We start from the raw sequence: 9,187 nt of genomic DNA on the forward strand, positions 1-9,187 counted from the left end.
GAAGGAAAGCACCTCAGACACCAGCCTGGCCTCAGAGCCATACAAAATATACTTTACATATTTCTGAGCACCTCCAAGACATATGACACCTAATAATGGTCTAGTTACTTTAGCCAGAAATGAAAGTAGGGAGGTTGGTGAGGGAGGATGGGTAGGCGTAATCCGTGACGGTCTAGCAATCCAAAGGTTGAATGTTCGAGTTGCGTCGGGGACAACTGTAGCATTTTAGCTAACCCTTCCCCTAACCCTTATTCAGAACTTAACCCATGCTATGTAAATTGTCATTTTAGTTTTCCTAACCGCCAATGTAAATTCTCCCTGTAATTCTCCTTTGTTATGGCGCAACAAGCAACCTGGTCTCAGATAAAGATGTGCAATACTATACATCCTCCAAGAGGAATGATAAGTTACTTCATCCAATTCGTATGCTATTGTACGACCGGGTAAGATGTATGATACTATACGTTCTCTGATTTGTATGATATTGATATTGTATCCATTCATTATGTAACCTAACGTAAATGAACATATCATACTAAATGGATTGCCACATATTTACATTCAGATTAATACAAATTGTCCTGAGACCACGTTGCAGACACAGCTTGCCCTGGCAGTATCCGTAAGACTTCATTAAACAGGAGGAATTCAGGATCAGTCTCAGTGAGTACAGAGACGTCTGTGGATAATGGGTTTAAATATGCCCAAAACCGCAGTTTGTGTCCTGCAAATTTCGATATAAGGCAATGTGGAAAATAAAGTTATACATTAGTATACACTTGCCAAAAGTGAATGAGGAGCGATGTGGATGTCTGTATCTGTTGTTATTGTTAAGGTTCACTGAATGTTTAAAAGGAAGGATTGACCATTGCTCTCTGGGCCATGACATTTAGCCTCATGCCTTTGATACATTTTGAGCTGTAACAATCCCAGGGCCTCCAATCCTCCAATCGCCGGTCACTCCCTCAACCATGAAGCCAGTGTGATGCTGTATTTAGACAAAAAATATACACTCCAAGCAGGAGAGAGAACATTAAAAACACTTATCACAGGGAGAGAAAACAGAGAGAACCATAATGTAGCTTCATTCCCATATCTGAGAAGAACTGGGCTGGACGGAATGTGCTGTAGCTGTGTCTTTCTATTACATATTTTAAAGCTCCTATAGGTTCATGTAACCTAAGCTCCTATGATTACATACTTCTTCAATAAACTATCATGACTATTATTGTTATCAAGAAAACTGTCATCATCTATGTTTTGTAATAAACTAAATGGTACTCTACAATATGTTATGGAAACAGTACTGCATTATGACAGTGCTGCTGATTAAAACACATTTCCATTGTAAACATTACAATGATGGTTTGTCCTTGAGAACATTTCAGTCATTCTAGAATTTGAGAAAATGCACCAACAGCAGCAGAGAGAGAAGTTTACACAATAATGTCTGTATCATGGCAATAATGATAAGATATCAAAACATGTGGAGTACTCACAAATTCCAATTGTCAATCCACTTGAGCCCAACCCTGCTGGACAGGCAATCAATAACAAGCTGGCAAAGCAGAAAACCCAGTCACAACATCATACCAGCCAGGCCTGGTCTCTCACCTGTGTGCACATTTTGATCCCAGGCCATGCCAGGCTGACGCTGGTGTCAGTGCAGCCTATGATGGAACTACAACCTGCTCTATGTCGTCCGTCCTTGTGTGACATGCTGTCAGACATCTGTCCCTGTTGCTGGCATGTGACCTACAGTCGCCCAGCTGCAGATCTATATGACCAGATGGTGTTTGTGTTTACCTGCATGGTCCTGTCCTCATTACAAGCTCTTCTGGCTCCACCATATAGGACATTATTTTATTTGTATTTTATTTCACCTTTATTTAACCAGGTAGGCCAGTTGAGAACACATTCTCATTTACAACTGCGACCTGGCAGTTATACTTAAAATACTATATCATCCAACAGTTAAAATCCCTCAGATATCGGTTTATTCACCAAAGCTGCAACATGGACCTGAAATTGTACTGTAGCTGTAATGAGAGTAGAGGGCATGACTTGGACTAGCTCTGAAGGTGCTGCTATCACAATCTGTTGTGGCACATATATGCTGAATGTACAAAACATTAAGAAAACCTTCCTACTATTGAGCTAGCCCTCAGAACATCCTAAATGTGTCAGGGAATGGACTCTACAAGGTGTTGAAAGCATTCCACAGGGATGCTGGCCCCTGTTGACTCCAATGCTTCCCACAATTGTGTCAAATTGGCTGGATGACCTCTGGGTGGTGGACGATTCTTGATACACACAGGAAACTGTTGAGCATGAAAAACCCAGCAGCATTGCAGTTCTTGACAAAAACCGGTGTGCCTGGCACCTACAACCAAATCCCATTCAAAGGAACTTAAATATTTGTCTTACCCATTCACCCTCTGAAAGGCACATATACACAATCCATGTCTCAATTGTCTCATAAGGGATCATATCTTTCACCTGGATTCACCTGGTCACTCTGTCATGGAAAGAGGTGTTCTTAATGTTTTGTACACTCAGTGTACAGTAGATGTGTTTCTCCACTAGGGGGCAGAATCAGTAGTCTCAACAGAGTTCAATCTGATAATGCATAAATCAGAATTTGTATGAATGTACTGTCCTGAGGTGTACACTGCCCCTGAGCACTGATCTAGGATCAGGTTCATGGAGTGGTTATCATATTTGTTTACTTTCAGTAAACAAAAACAACTGTCTAGTCAGGATCCTGACTTATCAAGGAACTACCTCAACTTTTCCAAGTCCTCAAGGGAGTCGACAGTGGGTTAACAGCAACACTGACTGTGTCGTTATCCATTATCAAGGGGCAATGCTGAAGGGCCTGTCACCAGCATGTGGCTGTCCTACTACATGTGTCGGGTTCTAAATCAACATTACAGGTTTTAAATATGCACACTCTCTTGGGTAGTTCCCTCTGTCTCTTCCAATGAACTAGTCCTGAATACCTCTGACAATCTTTCTGTTTTTACTGCTCTTTCATCTTCTCTAGAAAGCAGTGTGTTAAGGGACTCATATAGGGTACTGCACTGAGGAAATGTGTCAGCCACAAGACTTGATTGTGTAAGATATATATATTTATATACATGTTTTAAATGGCCAATGATGACACTGCGTCCTTTCAATATTGAAATATGTAGTAATACTATTCAGAGGGTATAATGCAAACATAATTATAGCGGTGTGTAATTATCATGATATACTCACAATGTGGGTGTGGACGTGTTTAACAAAAACACAACAAATAAACATTTCACCAACTGGGGACATTTTGTTAGTCCCAACAAGGTCAAATGCTATTTCTAGGGGGTTTAGGGTTAAGGTTAGATTTAGTGTTTGGGTTAGAATTCGGTCAGGGTTAGGCGCTTGGGTTAGTTTTAGAATTAGTGGTTAGAAGGTGCCATGGTTGTGTACTTCCTAGCAACCCTGCTCTCCCGTCCGGAGCCTCTGCTAACAGCCTGTGTCGTCTGGGTAACCTGAGCACCCTGAGGTGTGAAACCAGAGCACCAGATCACCGGACCAGGGTCCAAATCGATTTGACAAAAAAAAGTCCAACCTCTTTGTCTCAAACCTTATTATGGGGTAGAGGCATAGAGGCACTTTCTCAGGATGCTTAATAAAACCTGAGGAAAATCAAACAGGACTCTGAATGGAAAGGTCAAATGACCACTGGTGGTAAGGAGACACTTGGCCAGGGCAAAACACAACATAACATTCTAAACCCAGGTCAGCCAGCATGTAGGCATATAGTAGGATGCTTTATGAACGCCGTGTTTCCCGCTATCTATTGCTGTTCACTGGACCCTATGATTACTTGGCTACATAGCTGATGCCTGCTGGACTGTTCATTAATCACGGTACTCCATTTTGTTTATTTTGTTTATCTGTCGGCACCAGCCTCAAACTCAGGCCTTGTGTGTAGTTAACTGACCCTCTCTGTCCATTCATCGACATTGTACCTGTTGTTGTCTTAAGCTGATTAGTTGCTGTCTTACCCATTGTTGTCTTAGCTAGCTCTCCCAATCAACACCTGTGATTGTTTTCTGCCTCGCTTTATGTCTATCTCTAATGTCAATATGCCTTGTATACTGTTGTTTAGGGTAGTTATCATTGTTTTATTTTACTGCGGAGCCCCTGGTCCCACTCAACGTGTCTCAGATAGCTCTTTTTTCCCACCTCCCACACATGAGGTGACCTCACCTAGTACAACTAGTGCCTCCAGAGATGCAACCTCTCTTATCGTCACTCAATGCCTGGGTTTACCTCCACTGTACACACACCCTACCATATCCTTGTCTGTACATTATGCCCTGAATCTATCCTACCACGCTCAGAAATCTTCTCCTTCTATTCTCTGTCCCCAACGCACTAGACAACTAGTTTTGATAGCCTTTAGCCGTACCCTCATCCTACTCTTCCTCTGTTCCTCGGGTGATGCAGAGGTTAATCCAGGCCCTGTGTGTCCCCAGGTGCTCTCTTTTGTTGACTTCTGTAACCGTAAAAGCCTTAGTTTCATGCATGTTAACATCAGAAGCCTACTCCCTAAGTTTGTGTTACTCACTGCTTTGTTTAACTCACTCCGCCAACCCTGATGTCCTTGTCGTGTCTGAATCCTGGCTTAGGAAGGCCACCAAATATTCAGAGATTTCCAACATTTTCCATCAAGATAGAACTGCCAAAGGGGGATGAGTTGCAATCTACTGCAGAGATAGCCTGCAAAGTTCTGTCATACTTTCCAGGGCTATGCCCGAAAAGTGCTTCAAATTTAAAAAATAATCTCTGCAAAAATAAGTGTCTCACTGTTGCCTCATGTTATAGACCCCCCTCAGCTCCCAGCTGTGCCCTGGACACCATATGTGAATTGATTGCCCCCCATCTATCTGCAGAGTTCGTTCTGTTAGGTAACTTAAACTGGGATATGATTAACACCCCGGCCGTCCTACAATCTAAGCTAGATGCCCTCAATCTCACAAAAATGATCAAGGAACGCACCATGTACAACCCCAAATCCGTAAACATGGGCACCTAATATGTTATCCTTGCCCTCCAAATACACCTATCCTATTTTCATTCAGGATCTCAGCGATCACTGTCTCATTGCCTGCATCCGTAATGAGCCGGGGTCAAACGACCACCCCTCATCACTGTCAAACGCTCCCTAAAACACTTCTGCGAGCAGGCCTTTCTAATCGACCTGGCCCGGGTATCCTGGAAGGATATTGACCTCATCCCGTCAGTAGAGGATGCCTGGTTGTTCTTTAAAAGTAAATTCCTCACCATCTTAAGTAAGCATGCCCCTTGCAAAAAATATAGAACTAAGAACAGATATAGCTCTTGGTTCACTCCAGACCTGACTGCCCTCGACCAGCACAAAAACATCCTGTGGCATACTGCACTAGCATCAAATAGTCCCTGCGATATGCAACTTTTCAGGGAAGTCAGGAACCAATACACACAGTCAGTTAGGAAAGCAAAGACTCGTTTTTTCAAACAGAAATTTGCATCCTGTAGCTCTAACTCCAAAAAGTTTTGGGACACTGTAAAGTCTACAGAGAAAAAGAGCACCTCCCAGCTGCCCACTGCACTGAGGCTAGGAAGCACTGTCACTACTGATAAATCCACGATAATCGAGAATTTCAATAAGCATTTCTCTATGGCTGGCCATGCTTTCCACTTGTCTACCCCAAACCCGGTCAACAGCTCCGCACCCCCCGCAGCTACTTGCCCAAGCCTCCCCAGCTTCCCCTCACCCAAATCCAGATAGCAGATGTTTTGTAAGAGCTGCAAAACCTGGACCCATACAAATCAGCTGGGCTAGACAATCTGGACCCTCTCTTTCTAAAATTACACGCCAACATTTTTTCAACCCCTATTACTAGCCTGTTCAACCTCTCTTTCATATTGTCTGATATTCCTAAAGATTGGAAAGCTGCTGCGGTCATCCCCCTCTTCAAAGGGGGTGACACTCTAGACCCAAACTCTTACAGACTTATATCCATCCTGCCCTGCCTTTCTAAAGTCTTCGAAAGCCAAGTTAACAAACAAATCACTGACCATTTCGAACCCCACCGTACCTTCTCCACTTTTCCACTGTGCAATCCAGTTTCCGAGCTGGTCACAGGTGCACCTCAGTCATGCTCAAGGTACTGAATGATATCATAACCGCCATCGATTAAAAAAAACTGTGCAGCTGTCTTCATCGACCTGGCCAAGGCTTTCGACTCTGTCACACATCGTATTCTTATCGGCAGAATCAACAGCCTTGGTTTCTCAAATGACTGCCTCGCCTTGTTCACCAACTACTTCTCAGATAAAGTTCAGTGTGTCAAATCGGAGGGCCTGTTGTCCGGACCTCTGGCCATCTCGATGGGGGTACCACAGGGTTAAATTCTTGGGCCGACTCTTTTCTCTGTATATATTAATGATGTCGATCTTGCTGCGGGTGATTCCTTGATCCACCTCTAAGCAGACGACACCGTACTGTATGCATCTGGCCCTTCTTTGGACACTGTGTTAACAAACCCCCAAACGAGCTTCAATGCCATACAACACTCCTTCTGTGGCCTCCTACTGCTCTTAAACGCTAGTAAAACTAAATGCATGCTTTTTAACTGATCGCTGCCCGCACCCGCTCGCCCGACTAGCATCACTTCTCTGGACGGTTCTGGCTTAGAATATGTGGACAACTACAAATACCTAGGTGTCTGGCTAGACTGTAAACTCTCCTTCCAGACTTACATTAAGCATCTCCAATCCTAAATTAAATCTAGAATCGGCTTCCTTTTTCGCAACAAAGCCTCCTTCACTCACGCTGCCAAACACACTTTAGTAAAACTGACTATCCTACCGATCCTCGACTTCGGCGATGTAATTTACAAAATAGCCTCCAACACTCTACTCAGCAAACTGGATGCAGTCTATCACAGTGCCATTAATTTTGTCACTAAATCCCCATATACCACCCACCACTGCGACCTGTATGCTCTTGTCGGCTGGCCCTCGCTACATATTCGTCGCCAGACCCACCGGCTCCAGGTCATCTATAAGTCTATGCTAGGTAAAGCTCCGCCTTATCTCAGTTCACTGGTCATGATAACAACACCCACCCGTAGCACACGTTCCAGCAGGTATATCTCACTGGTCATCCCCAAAGCCAACACCTCATTTGGCCGCCTTTCCTTCCAGTTCTCTGCTGCCAATGACTGGAATGAATTGCAAAAATCGCTGAAGTTGGAGACTTATATCTCCCTCACTAACTTTAAGCATCAACTATCTGAGCATCTTACCGATCGCTGCAGCTGTACACAGCCCATCTATAAATAGCCCATCCAACTACCTACCTCATCCCCATATTGTTTTTATTTACTTTTTTGCTCTTTTGCACACCAGTATTTCTACTTGCACATCATCATCTGCACATCTATCACTCCAGTGTTAATTTGCTAATTTGTAATTACTTCGCTACTATGGCCTATTTATTGCCTTACCTCCTTATGCCATTTGCACACACTGTATATATCATTTTCTATTGTGTTATTGACTGTACTTTTGTTTATCTCATATGTAATTCTGTTTTGTTGTTTTTTTGTCGCACTGCTTTGCTTTATCTTGGCCAGGTCGCAGTTGTAAATGAGAACTTGTTCTCAACTGGCCTACCTGGTTAAATAAAGGTGATTTTTTTTTTTTTTTTTTAAGTAGGGGCTAGGTCCAGTGCTTACAGAAGGGATTTGGCCCAGGAATCCTCTACTGTAACTGGGATTTCTGGATAACGTGGTCATTTTGGGAAAGGTACCAGAATTTTGCAACCCTAATACTGAGACAGACCTGTTATAGGACAGGTTGAGCCTGCTTGGATTTGATTGTCCACTTATAGAGGCAAGGCATGATCCTCGATACACTCCTGGGGCAGGAAAATTAAGAGGATAAAGTTATGGACACTCATAAGCACTGGAGATTAATACAGAGCTTACTGTGGGTTATTCAGACAGTATGAGTTGACTCATCAATGAGAGAGGGGCTTATGCAGTGTGTGGCTGTAACTATAGAGGGATTTTATTCCACGCTAAGCTCATTTAAAACTTGACTCTATTGTTATTGGCACAGGCTTTTCTTCTTATACCTTCTTAGAGAGCCCCCTGGTAATTGTAATACTGCTTAGAGCAACTCTGTTGTACTTCAAAGAAATGAGAGAAAGCATTAATATAAAGAGCAATGTATTGCAAAAAAGTGATTATTTTCTATTATAACTATTCAATTTTACAAAAATGTATTCCATTTACCATGAAAAAAATAAACATCTTTAGACATTATCATGACTGAAGCCTCTATTATGATCACGTCACAAAAAAAAATATGTATCATAGTACATTATACAATCAACAGATATTATGTATTTTCCATGTGAGGACATGTATTATTTATACTTTTTCATATTCACAGAACATTTTAGAGTTGAGAGTACATGAGGAAAACCCTGTGTTCAGATTTAGGAGAAACCTCAAAACCTCCATCCCCCCCAACTCTCCATTTCCATGCAAGACACAGAATTCACCCCATACCCCACCAGTGGATTAACAGAAAAGCCCCCACCCCAGTAATGCCAGGTTGTGGGTTGGTGGGGGGACTCAAGACAGAAAGGGCCTTTTCACCACACCAAGACTTAGTAGGCCTCACCTAGCAACCGTATACGGCAACACAATAACCTTTCACACAGCCAACAGGACGTCCAAAAGGCCCTTTTGAACGGAGCTCATTTCACCCCTGTGAAGAGGCTGTTCTGTAATGCTTCATTATGAACAACCATGCCTCTGGAGCCCTGCCAGAGGGAGGGAGGGAGGGAGGGAGGGAGGGAGGGAGGGAGGGAGGGAGGGAGGGAGGGGCAATAGGAGGGGATGTGGGGAGGAGAAGGATGAAGCAGTTACAGGATGGAGTAGAGGTATGGGGAAGAACAGGGATAAAGGTGAGGAGGATGAAGGAGGAAGATGAAGAGAGGAATGGATAGGAGTAAATTGAGTAAGAGGAGTAGAAGTGAGAGGGATGGAGGAGGAATGGAGGGGAGATAGGGACAGGACACCAATGGAGGAGTGTTTCAGTTCTGTTGTCACTGTGACAGTGGCCTTCATCTGTTTATAGA

This window comes from Salvelinus fontinalis, chromosome 18 (genome assembly GCF_029448725.1).
Source record: "Salvelinus fontinalis isolate EN_2023a chromosome 18, ASM2944872v1, whole genome shotgun sequence".
Classification (NCBI taxonomy): domain Eukaryota; kingdom Metazoa; phylum Chordata; class Actinopteri; order Salmoniformes; family Salmonidae; genus Salvelinus; species Salvelinus fontinalis.